The 14,429-nt window shown below is 41.3% G+C and overlaps 1 protein-coding gene across 10 annotated transcripts in view; it reads left to right on the forward strand.

The window, feature by feature from the left end:
• Positions 1-14,429, forward strand: part of pitpnm2 (phosphatidylinositol transfer protein, membrane-associated 2) — a 317,466-nt gene that overhangs the window by 81,303 nt on the left and 221,734 nt on the right. Inside the window, exon 1 of one of the 10 annotated variants that reach the window (XM_072240759.1) lies at positions 4,061-4,288. The exons of the other annotated variants lie outside the window; for them this stretch is intronic. The gene's annotated coding sequence lies outside the window, so the exon portion shown is untranslated. Of the gene's footprint in view, positions 1-4,060; positions 4,289-14,429 lie in introns of those variants that run through there. 10 annotated transcript variants of the gene reach the window in all.

The following is a 14,429-nucleotide window of genomic DNA, read 5'->3' on the forward strand; positions in this document are numbered from 1 at the left end:
GTCTGAGGTCCCCAGGTTGGGAGCTCCTGGAATCTGCGTTTCTGAACTTCTGATATGATTCAGGTTGTTAAAGTGTTTCAAGTAATTTTGCATTCTCAGTGTCCCAATTTGTATTTTGTTTAAAGTCATCTTGGTAGGGCAGTGTTTCTTTGAGATGGTTAATTTTGTGCTCTGCAATGATAGATTGCCCGGTGAAGTAGTTATAAATAAAACACTGTCAAGCATTGAAAATAAAAGTGTAAGGCATAGAAAGATCATCCATGTGAGGCATGTTGAAAAGGATCTCTCAGCCGATTCATTGGAGGCAGTATGGTAGAGTAATGGTTAGCAAAATGCTTCGAGTTCAGTTCCCAACGCTGTCTTAAGAAGAACCATTCCCATTTCGACATGTCAGTCCATGGCCTCCTCTTCTGGCATGATGAGGCCACCCTTGGTGGTGGAGCAACATATTCCATCTGGGTAACCTCCAATCCCTTAGCATGAACATCGATTTCTCCTTAAGGTAGACAGACTCATACCATGCCCCCACCTCCCACATTCACCACTCTGACCTTTTACCTCTTCTCATCTGCATGTCACCTCCTCCCGGTACCCCTGCTCCTTCCCCTTTTCCTATGGTTCGCTCTCCTCTCCTATCAGATTCCTTTCTTCTCAGCCCTTCACCTAACACTTTCCAGCTAGCCTCCTTCCCCTCCCCCCACCTTTTTATTCCGGCATCTTCCCCCTTCCTTCTCAATCCTGGAGGGGGTCTTGGCCTGAAACATCGACCATCTATTCTTTTCCATGGATGCTGCCTGAGCTGCTGAGTTCCTCCAGCATTTTGTATGTGTTGATCTGAAAGGAGTTTGAACCTATTCCCCGTGACTGTGTGGGTTTTCTCCGGGCGCTCTGGTTTCCTCCCACATTTCAATGATGTACTGGTTACTAGGTTAATTGGTCATTGTCAGTTGTTCTGTGGTTTGGTTTGGGTTAAATCGGGGGATGTTGGGTGGCATGACTGGAGGGGCCTATTCCGTGTTGTATCTCAATAAATAAATAAATGGATAAACTTTCCTCCTGGTGCTCCAGCTTCTTCCCACATTCCAAAGATGTACTGGTTAGTAGGTTAATTTGGAGGAGGTACAGGAGCATGAAGACCCAGACTCAACAAGTCAGGAATAGCTTCTTACCGTCAGCCATCCCATTTTCTGAATGGATATTGAACCCATGCTCACTTCCTCACTTTTAATTTTTTATTTTTGCACTACTTATTTAATTTAACTACTCAGTATATATACTTATAATTTACATTTTTTCTATTATTATGTGTTGCATTGCACTGCTGCCACAAGGAGACAACAAATTTCACGACATACACTGGTGATATTAAATCTGATTCTGATTGTAAATTATCCCGTGATTAGACTCGGGTTAAATCTTGGATTGCTGGGTGGTGCACATCAAAGGGCCGGAAGGTCCTGTTCCACACTGTATCTCAAGTAAAAAAATATTGCTGAAATACCCAGCAATTCAGACAGCAGGTGCAGAGAGAAATGGATTCTTAATATGAATGAATTTTCATTAGAACTAAGAAATATTAAAAATCAAAGGTGTTTGAGATTGCAGAGAACGGGAAAGTGTGGAGAGAAATGAAGGTGCTAATTTTATGTATGGAAACAATTTATGTTGCCAAAACTGGTCTGATTAACTGAAAAATCAATATATTATGCACACGATATTAAGGCCTTAATAGTTCGGAAGAGTTATTGAATTGAACTGACTTCATTTATCCATTTTGAGCTTTTGGAACATTTTTCCTACCACATCTGGTGGCAGGCAATTAAATAGATAATGGTAGGAGGAGGAGGCTCCAAGAACACCCCCCCCTCCCCATTCACATCATCAGTGATGGCCTGAAATTAATTGAGTGCATGCTCTGGGTTTGTACTTGCTTGAGGCCTTGGTTAAGAAGAAGAAAGAGGCATAGCAGGTACAAGCAGCGAGGAACATATGAGACACTTAAGGAATATAAGAAATGCGAGAGAATACTTTGCAAGGGAATCAGGAGAGCTAAGGGAAGGCATGAGGAGTTTCAATGGCTCTCGGTCTGTAATGAGGATGGATCTCATTGAAACCTGTCGAATTTTGTAAGACCTTGATAGAGTGGATGTGGAGAGATGTTTCCTATGGTGGGTGAGGCTAGAACCCAGAGGGCACAGTCTCAGAATAGAAGAAAGTCTCTTTAGAACAGAAATGAGGAATTTCTTTAGCCAGAGGGTGGTGAATCCATGGAATTCTTTGCTATATTTGTCTATGGAAGCCAAGTCATTGGGTATATTTAAAATGGAGATTGATAGGTTCTTCATTAAAGATTACAGGGAGAGAGCAGGGAAATGGGTTTGAAAAGGAATGTAAGTCAATCATGATTGAATCGTAGAGTAGACTTGATGGCCCAGATGACCTAATTCTACACCTATGACTTACGGTGTTATGATGGAGCATACTATGTGACTGCAGAGTATTCAAAGGCATTTCCAGCCAGCAGCGATCATGATTTCTCTGAGATGCCTGTCATCAAAAAGCAAGACTTGAACAAGTGAATTCATTCACCATGAAATCAGGAAATGGCTGAAAGGTACCGGGTGGTGTAATGGCTCGGTAGGACCAGACAACATCCTGGCTACAGTACTGGTGTCTTGTACAGGCTGAGTCTCACACCAAGACATTCCTGTTCAGTTCTATCAATTGTGCCTGGCCAAGAATGTGCAGTTTAAGTTCAAAGTACATTTATTATCATAAATTTGTTATAAATGTCACCATATACTACCCCGAGATTCATTTACTTCAGGAAGAGAGTGGAGGGACCATGAGATGTGCGTGTGTATTGGGGACAGACTGGTTGGAGGTGTAGAAAAACCTAGCCTCTGGGGCGCCACAGTTTAATTGCAACATCATCTGTAAGGAGTCTGCAGGTCCTCCCCATGGAATGCATAGGTTTATAGGTTTTCTCTGGTGCTTCGGGTCCCTCCCACTGTCCAAAGACGGATTGGTCATTGTAAACTGTCCCGCGATTAGGCTGGGGTTAAATTGGTGGTTACTGGGTGGTGTGGCTGCATCCCAATAAATAAGTAAGTACATAAATAAATAAATAAAAATCTCTGGTTTATATATGGTATAAAGTATATGTACTTTGATAATAAATTCACTTTGAACTTTATCACGGGACAGTTAGGTTAATTGGTCATTGTAAGTTGTCTGGTGATTATAGATGATGTCACAGTTGAACTTTGAACTCTGATGCCCTGAGTTGTTATAGCGTGGCACAAACCGTTACGGTACTCAATGGCTAACGTTAATGACTTACAGGTTTTCTGGCATCTCCAACAGCCTGGCTCAACCATGCATACATGGTCTCTCCAGACGTCCTTCCACAGTCCAAAGACAGACTGGTTAGTAGGTTAGTTGGTTATTGTAAATTATCTCGTGATTAGGCTGGTGTTAATTAGGGGGGATTGCTGGGCAGCGCGGTGCAGTGGACCAGAAGGACATATTCCATGCTGTATCTCGATAAATAAAATAAAAAAGATAGCAGATGTCACAGAATCCTGTCTGTAGTTTACCAGGTTGGGAATTAAATATTCCTGATAGTTAACTTTTAAAAGAGTTGGGCTTGGGAATCCCAATGTTGAAAGGAAGGACTTGAGTTTAGTTTGTGTGGAGTTAAAAGATAGAAAATACTGGCAGGAGTTGTCTACAGGCCCCCAAACGATGATGGTATTGCAGGGCATTGTAGAAATCATGACGCTAGAAGTAATCGGGGGGAGTTTAATCCGCATGTAGACTGGTTGTAACAAATCGGCGTAAACTGATATATTCCGACTTTCTACTCTCATTGCAGTCTCAAATTCATCACCTAATCAAGTTCATCATGGCAGTTTATTTCAGTTTGTGGGTTTCCTGTTGTAGCTGAGTTGTTTTGATCTTCTCGCTGTACATCTGCTCTTCCGCAGAACACATTGACATTTAACGCTGTGACAGTCATTAACATGTAAGTTGGCTTTTGTGAGTGAGGCTCAGTTGCCGGAAAATAGGCAAGTCAGAATTGTAGTTTAATGCCGTTTGGTTTTGTCTGTCTAAATTTATCTTTTAGGAAATGATTGCTCAATACTGCCATGCAGCCTTGTTGCTAAGTTTAGCTAGATGTTAGGGGCATGTTTCAGAGAATAAGTGAGAAGATCTGGCTATGGCAGCAGGATATTCGGATCACCCGTGCAAGCTCGTGGAAGAGTCTGGCTGTCCAAGGTTTGAGGTACACTGTAGTTTGGGATCTGTATGTCTCTCCTTACCCTTTCCAGAGTTCCACTTTCAATACTACAGGAAGTGGCTTCTGTTGTCATCACCAACAAGTTGTATTTTGAAATGCTGGTTAATTGCAGCAGTGTGCTTTCTACGGTGGGAAGGCCATTACTTACTGAGAGCAGGGAACTGCTGAGTCTCCGGATACCAGTGCAGCAGACATGAACTTCGTGATTCCTGAAATAAAAAACACAAAGTGTTGGAAATACCTAGCATCAGTCAGTCCTGCTGACTGCTCATGGGAGCGACACGTTAACTCTTTTTGCTTTGCCCAAACACTGCTTGACATACTGTTTCCAGCATCTTCTGTCTTTATCTTATGTGACTGTGGAGGCCAAGTATTTGGGTCTACTTAAAGCTGAGGCTGATTAGTTAAAGCGTCAAAGCACGGGGAGAAGGCAGGAGAAAGGGGTTGAGAGGGATAATAAATCAGCCATGATGGAATGGCTGAGCAGAATCGGATGGCTGAATGGCCTGATTCTGCTCCTATGTCTTATGGCCTTATTCCAGACTTCTAGTATCGGTGTTTTTATAATTTTCATTATATTGAGTGTTGCAATTGTGCCAAGTGGTCCTGTGGTAAATAACTGTAACTGCAGTAGCAAATGGAAAAATGTGCACTTTTGGCAAGATGCATGTGAAGTGGGGGGCAGGGTGCGCTGTTGGTGTTAGTTAGAAAATTAAGAGCATCATCTGGACCAGATGTTCCCAATTTGGGGTCCACAGACCGCTTGGTTAATATAAGGATCCATGGCATAACAAAGGTTTGGGAACCCCTGATCTAGACTGATCTGTGTTGATGAACAAATTAAGTGAAAAAAAAATTGAACATATGGATGCTGTGGGAGTGGTCCACAGATGGAAAATGGCATCAGATGTCAAACGTATATTGGTACTGGGTGGGTACTCCTTATCCAAAATGCTCAGGGCCAGGAGTGCTTCGGATTTTGGAATATGTAATGAGATAGCTGGGATCGCCATCATTTCCGACACTGAATTTAAGCTGACTTTGTCTTACACTTGTTCACCACACAAATGTACTTAACAATAAAAATTATTATGTATCATTAATATAATGAAAATACAATGTGTGTAGCACAGCAGCATTGGGCGAATAACAACAACAAACAACGGCAGGCTTTCAGTCTCCACCTACCATGCCATGCTTTGATTAAAAGGTTACAGCACGCTGTATTTGTATTTTTAGGTTTTATGCAAGGTATAAAAACAATCAGTATTGTAGACCTGTTCTGGTGTTAGATTTTCATCAATGATGCTTTAAAAAATAATGTCATTATGTAAGGTATAAAAACAATCAAAGTTCGAAGTAAAATTTATTATCAGAGTACATACATGTCACCACATACAACGCTGAGATTCTTTTATTATGGGCACACTTAGCAAATCTATACAGTAGAATAGTAACTGTAAACATAAGGAACTATAAATTATAAGTCAACTTGGCAGACTTGTTCTGGTGTTAGATGTTCATCAGTGACGATCTTTGCAAACTCAGTAATGAATTTCTCTGCAGCTTTGTCATCAGCGGATGCTTTATCTTTAAAATTTTTAAAACTTTAAAAAAATTTAATGACATCCATTTTCTTAAATTTCTGTAACCACCCTGCAGTTACCTTCAATTTTCAGTTTGTTGTGCTAGATCTTGTTTCGTCATCAGCATACTGTGATGTTCACTCCGGACAAATCCACTCTTTCAGTACCTCCACTTTTCGTTTTATGAAGTGTTTTTCTATTTTTTGTTAGCTTCTGTTCATTACATATGTGAGGTCACTTCTCAGAACTGTCTTTGGTGCCCAGAGACCTGAACATCACCTGGGAACCTACCCAGTGTCTTGGGGAATTTTCTATTTATGACATCATGTCAGCACTCAAAAAAAAGTTTGGTCTTTAGAGTTTTTTGGATTTAATTGTGTGTACAGAGACACATTGAAAAGCTTGTTTTGCATACTGTTTACGCAGATCAAATCATTACATAGTGCATCGTGCTAAAACAACAGCAATGCAGAATAAACTGTAACAGCTACAGAGAAGGTGCAGTGCAGGTAAACAGTAAAGTGCAAGATGATAACGGGGTAGAATGTGAGGCCAACAGTCCATGTTATATTACAAGAGATCCATTTAGGAGTCTGAGAACAGTGGGGTAGAAGATGCCCTTGAGCCTGGTGTCATGCGCTTTCAGACTTCATTTCTTGGAATGTGGAAGATTGAGGGGTGATTTGATAGAGGCATATAAAATTATAAGGGGTATAGATAGGGTAAATGCAAGCAGGCTTGGTTAAAGGTGAAAGGTGAAATACTTAAGGGAGACATGAGGGGGAACCTTTTCACTCAGAGGGTAGTATGAATGTGGAGCAAGCTGCTAGAGGATGTGGTCGATGCAAGTCTAATTGCATCACTTATGAGTAATTTGGATAAGTTCATGGATGGGAGGGGTATGGAGGTTTATGGTCTTGGTGTTGCTTGATCGGAGTTGGTAAAATAACAGTTTAGCACATACTAGATGGGCTGAAGGGTCTTTTTCTGTGCTGTGGTATTCTATAACTCTGTAAGATATTTTTATTCATCAAGGTTTGTGAGCTGCGATACTGTACAAATAAGATTTTTACGTTACGTAAGTAGTTTTGGTTGAATTTATTCTCCCAGTTTTGACATTTTGGAGTTTGCATCTGCCAAAGCACCTGAGCTTCATTGTCATTGTTCCGTTTATCCACTGTGACACCATTGTCTTCAAACGGGTGTGCTGTATGTAGTCACGGATCTTTCAAACAAGGTTGTGGGTATGTTGTCCTCCTTTGTACAGCTAACATTTGCTAAGTCTTTAACTGCAATTAGAAAGCAATTAACCAAATTATATTTACATTGTTCATGTATACAGTACTCGGCACCACCAGGTTCAAGAACACTTACTACCCCTCAACCATCAGGTTCTTGAACAAAAGGGGATAACTACACTCATTTAAGGATTCTGTTATATTGTTATTTCATGCTCTTATTACTATTTATTTATATCTGCATTTGCATAGTTTGTTTACAGTTCCAACAGTTTCTGAATCTTACAGTTTACGGTTACTGTTCTGTAGATTTGCTAAGCAGACCTGTAGAAAAAGAAAGAATCTCAGGGTTGTATGTGATGACATGTATGTACTCTGATAATAAATTTTACTTTGAACTTTAAGAAGTAGCACCTAATTTTTTTTCAAAAGATTCAAAGTACATTTATTATCAAGGTATTTATGCTGTAAACAACCCTGAGAGTTGTCTTCCCAACTGACAGCTAAGAAACGAAGAAAACCATGGAACCCATTCAAAGCGAAACATTCGCCCATGTGCAAAAAAAAAGCTGATTGTGCAAAGGCAACAAAAAGAACCAGCAAAAAACATAGAATGTATAAGATAAGATCAAAAGAGCCAGGCATATTCAGCTAAGTGTTCATTACCTGCAGGCCACCCCCAATTCAAAGTTACCCAAAATAGCAACAAAAATAAGGAGCGACCAGAAACCAGGACATCATAATGTGAACTACAGAGTCCAATCCTCAAACTGCGTCAATTGAACTTTGCTCGAGACCCAGAACTCTTGGCACTGTCCTCCGACACCATCAAGCAAGAGAGACCATTGGAATGCAGGAACTTCCTTGAGCAGCAGCAAGTGAGAGGCTGATAGACAGCCCTGGACACCTGCCTGCCTCTGCACTCGCCTCAATGATTTCAATCTTCCTCGGTGCTTTAATCGGAGCGAAGTGGAGTCGATGATGGGTTTGCACCCTGTCTCCAGGCTTCTTGGCCTCGAGGCCACACATCTCACAGAACCCCCACGGAGACAGCAAAGCACCAGATCACTCAGTTGCCCCAAAACACACCATCAAACTGTAGATCACAGGCTCCAACAGTAGCAGAACCACAATTATAAAGAAAAGGAGGGAAAGAGGTAGTTTTGTGACTCGCATGGAGGATGTTGTCCTTGGTCACATTGTTTGCTGGCACCATCATTATCTCTGTGGCTATATCACAAGACAAGCTAAATCCCAGTGTAACATACAGCATAGGAACAGGCTCCTATAGGAACATGGTGTTTGTGCTGAATATGATTCCAAAGTAAACCAAATCTCTGAACCATATCACTCTGATTCCTGCTTGTTTGTCTGTATATTCATATCCATGTCCAAAAGCCTCTTAAAATGCCACTTCTGTGTCCACCACCACCTCACGGCCTGTTCCGGGCATCTACCACTGTCTGTGTAAAAACAACTTACCCCACACATCTCCACCACCATGGTCATGCTCTCTTCTTGCTGCTGCCATCAGGAGGGAGGTACAGGAGCCTCAGGACCCCCACCACCAGGTTCAGGAACAGTTATTACCCCTCAACCATTGGGCTCTTCAACCAGAGGGGATAACTTCACTCAACTTCACTCGCCCATCACTGAACTGTCCCCACAACCTTTGAACTCACTTTCAAGGACTCTTCATCTCATGTTCTCGATATTTATTGCTGTATTATTGTTATTTTTTTGTATTTGCAAAGTTTGTTGCCTTTTGAACATTGGTATTTTGTCCATCCTGTTGGGTTCGTTCTTCCATTGATTCTATTGTGTTTCTTGGACATACTGTGTATACACACAAGAAAATGAATCTCAGGATTATATGTGGATTGGTAATAAATTTACTTTGAATTGTAGACTTTCTCGTGTTATTTGGCATGTCTACACTGAGAAATGATATTTCTTGTAATCTTGTGCAATATTTGTACTTTAATTTTTCTCACTTTGGTTACTCCTGTTTGTCTGTCTCATTGTAATTGGCAACCAGGGGAGCTTTTAATTCTCTGAGACTGAATTCTAATTCGTTCTCAAGTTTAACTTTCTCTTTGAATAGGCTTTATGAGGTGTTCCCACTGTCCCAATGGGTCTGATTTTAATTTGTACAAAGGATCTTTCATTCTAATAGCTGTGAATACTAGTGGATGCTGTTGGATCTGGCTTGTTACTGCTTGAAGCTCTGCAAAGGACCTACTTCAAATCCTCAGCTTGAAGTTTTTAATTATATTTCCCAAGGTAACTATTTGGTCATAGCTGTTAAACTTTTCAGTAGTTTCCAATTGGATGTTATGAATTCAGTCTTCCAATTACTGTGATATACTATATATCTGAATATAAATATTTGTAGAATTGACATCAGAAATATTGAATAGCCTAGACTGATAATGCAATATGTGATTAATAAATATGTCTGAAGGCATTATAGTAATAATTTTACTGACAAATTGAATCAGTTTCTGGTGTCTTCCCCATTCCTTGCTAGTTGTGATGAAACATCTCAGCCCGAAACATCAACTGTTTATTCATTTCCATAGATGCTGCCTGACCTGCTGAGTTCCTTCAGCATCTGGAGGCCTTCTCATGTTTAAAGTTAAAAGCTTGCAGGAAGTGTTCAGAGATTTAGTTTGGAGAGGTGTGTTACTTTGATGACAGACAAGTGTGCTCTGTTTGGTGAGATGCAGTCTTCATTTGTCACTTTGCTAAAATCTATGTGTATGATATCAGTTCTCCTTCTCTTAAACACTGTAAAACTTCAGTCAAATCCTTCTTTATCAAATCCACCAATAGCTTGGGTGTCTGTCCATTCTAATCTATGCAATATAAACACCAGCATATGTTGCCTGAGCTCAGAAATCCAAAGATTCAAAGTACATTTGTTAAAGTATGCATGGAACCCTGACATTCGTCCTCGAAACAAAAAAACACCATGGAACCCATTCAAGAAAACATCAAACACCTGGCTCACAAGAAAAAAGAACAAAAGAGCGAACGGCAAAAAACGAGCAAACAGCATCAAACCAGGAGACCAATTGTATTCGATTTAGTTCAGTTCAGCATGGCATCACTGGCCCACTGCAGTCCGGAGGACAAAACATTCTTCACTGAAGCGCCCCTGATCACCCTGATGAGACTGCTCAAAAGCAGCAAAATAAAAGGGTAACCAGAATCCAGGAAGTTGTGCAACATGAGCTTCAAAATCACCCAAAACAAATCCATGGCTTCGCTGATTAATCCTGGCAACATAGATCCCAAGACTCCTGCACTTTTCTCCAACAGCAGCCAGGGAGAAGGAGAGGAAGACTGGAGAAATGCAGGCAGACGGCACTGAGCACTCTACCTTCCTCCAGTTTCATCTTCGTCAGCTTCAACCTTGCTCAGTGCCTCAATCGGAGAGAAACAATGGAGTCAATCATGGGCTTGCACCCTCAATACCTCAGTCGGAATGAAGTAGTGTTCATGGGTTCAATGTTCATTCAGAAATCTGATGGCAGAGGGGAAGGAAGTGTTCTTGAATCGTTGAGTGTGTGCCCTTCAGACTTCTGTACCCTTTTCCTGATGATAGCAACAAGAGCAAGGCATGTCATGGGTGAAGGGCATGTTGTGGGTGATGGGGGACCTTAATGATGGATGCCGTCTTTTTAAGTCATGTCTCCTTGAAGATGTCTTGGATACTACGGAGGCTAGTGCCCATGTTGGAGTTGGCTGAGTTTACAACTCTCTGCAGCTTGCTTCAATCCTGTGCAGTTGCTCCTCCCTCCCCTGTACTAAATGGTGATGCAGCCAGTTAGAATTTTACAAGTCTTTTAGGTGACATACCAAATCTCCTCAAACTCCTAATGAAATACAGCCACTGTCATGCCTTCTTTATAGCTGCATCGATATGTTGGGCTCAGGTTAAATCCTCAGAGATATTAATATCCAGGAACTTGATATTGCTCACTCTTTCCACTTCTGATCCCTCTATGAGGATTGGTGTGTGTTCCCTTGTCTTACCCTTCTGAAGTCCACAAACAATTCTCTGGTCATACTGACATTGAGTGCGGTGACATGATTCAACTAGCTGGTATATCTCACTCCTGCATTTCGCCAGTGTCCACGGCAAATATTAACCTCTCAACATTAATAAACCGTGGACTGTCAGGTTGCTATGCACAGATCAACTCTAAATTACATTTGTGATTATTCTTTATAACACTTTACAAGCAAGAAAAAATAAGTCATTTTCCAGTGGAGAAGTGTATCTGGTGGGATCCTTGGGGGGTTGGTATTGGGGCCATGATTGTTTACCACCTAAGTGGAGGGGTGAGTCTATTGTGTTTAATGGGGAAATTACGTGGTAAGGAGAGCATAAAGTCTTAAAGGGATGTATTCAGATTTCTTCCTTCTTTCTTTATCAATCTTTTTATTGATTTTAGAAAAAAAATACATATATACAAACAAGAGGATTATCTCAGATATTTATATTGATAAAAATACATATAAAAGGTAAAATAAACATTATCAAGATCATACATAGTATTAATCTAATAGTATATAATAAAAAATAAAATACTCCTTTTATCATTTCATAAGAAGAGAAAAAAGATAAAGAAACTTTTATAATTTTATATATAGGGAAAAAAACCCACTATTCTCTATAACAAAAACAAAAAAAAATAATAAAAAAGAAAAAAGATAGGGGGACTGGGCAGCCTATATTGAGAATAAAGTAAGAAAAAAGAAAAACTTTCTGATCAAATCCAAAGATTTGAGAGAGTAACTGAGAGCAATAAATCAAACCACATGGAAATATTGAATAAAAGGTTGCCAGGTTTCTTCAAATTTAACGAATGTATCAAATGTCCGACTTCTCATTTTCTCTAAACTTAGACAGGACATAATGGAGGAAAGCCGATAAAAAACAAGGATGGATTCAGATTTAAACATTGGTGGTATTGTGAGGAGGTGTGAGATCTGAAAGAAGGGAACCAGAGAATATCATTAAACAATTAGAGGTGAATAGAATCAGAAAGTACTATGATGGTGCAGTAGTGTAGAGGTTAGCACAACGCTTTACAGTACTGGCACCCTGCGTTCAATTTCCGCCTCTGCCTGTAAGGAGTTTGTACATTTTCCCATGACCATGTGGGTTTCCTCCCACAGTCCAAAGACATACCGGTTGGTAAGTTAATTGGTCGTTGTAAATTGTCCCATGACTAGAGTAGGATTAAATCAGGGGTACCATTGCTCGAAGGGCCAGTTTATTCCATGCTGTATCTCAGTGAATAAATTAAAACTATTTAAGTGGCATCTGACTATAAAATGTTGGTGTGCAGAAAGGTCTTGGCATCCTTGCACAAGAAACAAAGTTATCATGTCAGTGCACGAAGTTAACAAAACCAGTGGAATGTTAGCCTTTATTACGATGTGGATGGAATACAAGAAGCAGCAAGCCCTTGCTGCATCATTTCATGCTTCATTGAAGCTAGAACACAGCACACTGGCTTAAAATTCTTAATTAAGAACGATATCATTGCCTTGGAAGCAGGCCAGTGAAGTTTCAGTAGTCAGGGGTTCCCAACTTGGGGTCCACAGACCCCTCGGTTGATGGTAGGGGTCCTTAACATAAAAACGATTGGGAACCCCTGCACTAGATGGTTTGATAAGTGGCCTGTCTTATGGAAAGGTGTAAGAAGATTCTGAGCTGACTTGACAGGGCAGATGGTGAGACGTTTGTCCTAATAAGGAGTTGAAAAAGACGGGATTATAACTGACAGGGGAGGAATTTCCTCTCAGCAGATCAGGCAGAAAGGTGGAGCCATGGACAAGAGCACCTAAGATTTTATTGAATGGTGAAGAAGACTTCAGTTGCCTCGTGGTTAATTTCTTTCTCTCATACTATTGGGGAAGGGGCAGTTCTCACTCCAAAATCTCAACTAGATCCTTGGCTGATGGTAAGTTGCATGGTTAGAGGTACAGACCTTAGCTACAGCTGCATCACAACCCTGGAGTGGACCCCCGACCCTGGGTGCTGACCATGAGGAGTTTCCACATTCCCTCTGTGGCTGTGCAGGATTCCACCTGATGTCAAAGTTTCCTCCTGCATTCCGTAGGCAGGCTCGCTCTTGTAGATTATCCATCAGTAAGTCACAGAAAACCCCACTAACCTCCATGTCCAGCACATAGTTCTCAGTAATTTCTGCCATCTCCAACAGGATCCCACCACCGAGCACATCTTCCCCTCCATCCCACTTACCGCTTTCTGCAGGGATCACTCCCTACGCAACTCCCTTGTCCTTTCGTCCTTCCCTACTAATCCCATTCTGGTACTTATCATTGCAAGTGGAACAAGTGCTACTCCTGCCCCTACGCCACCTCCCATACTACCATTCAGGGCCCCAAACAGTCCTTCCAGGTGAGGCGACACTTCACCTGTGAGTCTGTTGGGAGTTATTTACTGTATCCAGTGCTCCCGGTGTGGCCTCCTGCATATCGGTGAGACCCAACATAGATTGGGAGACTGCTTTGCCAAGCACCTACGCTCCATTCACCAGAAAGAGTGGGATCCCCTGGTGGCTACTCATTTTCATTCTACCTCCCATTCCTATCCCAACATGTCAGTCCAGGAACTTCTCCACTGCTGCAATGAGGCTACAAACAAGTTGGAGGAACAACATCGTATATTCCATTTGGGTAGCCTGCAACCTGATGACATGAACTTCAATTTCTCAGACTTGCTGTAGTTGCCCACCCTCCCCTCCTTCACCATTCCTCATTTCCATTTCCCTCATTCACCTTATCTTCTTACCTGCCCATCACCTCCTACTGGTGTTCCTGCCTTTCCCTTTCTTCCATGGTCTGCTGTCTTCTATCAGATTCCCCCTTTTCCAGCCCTTTATCTGTTTCACCTATCAACTTCCTAACTCTTTACTTTACCCTTCCCCTTCTCCTGCTTTCACCTCTCACCTACAACCTTATACTTCTTCCTCCCCACCTCCCGCCTTCTTGATTTGACATCTCATCTTTTTTCTCCAGTTCTGATGAAGGGTCTCGGCCCAAATTGTTGACTGTTTACTCTTGTCCATAGATGCTGCCTAGCCTGCCTAGTTCCTCCAGCATTTTGTGTAAGTTATGTAATGCTTAGGAAGCTGAAATCAGTCAGAGCCCTTAGAAAATACAAAAAGAGCAGGAACACTTCTTCAATGTGTGCGAGACACGCTTTGATACAATTTAAGGTGATTCATAGGGCCCATATGTCTAAGGATAAGTTAGCTC

The sequence above is a fragment of the Mobula birostris genome, chromosome 22 (genome assembly GCF_030028105.1).
Source record: "Mobula birostris isolate sMobBir1 chromosome 22, sMobBir1.hap1, whole genome shotgun sequence".
NCBI classification, from domain to species: domain Eukaryota; kingdom Metazoa; phylum Chordata; class Chondrichthyes; order Myliobatiformes; family Myliobatidae; genus Mobula; species Mobula birostris.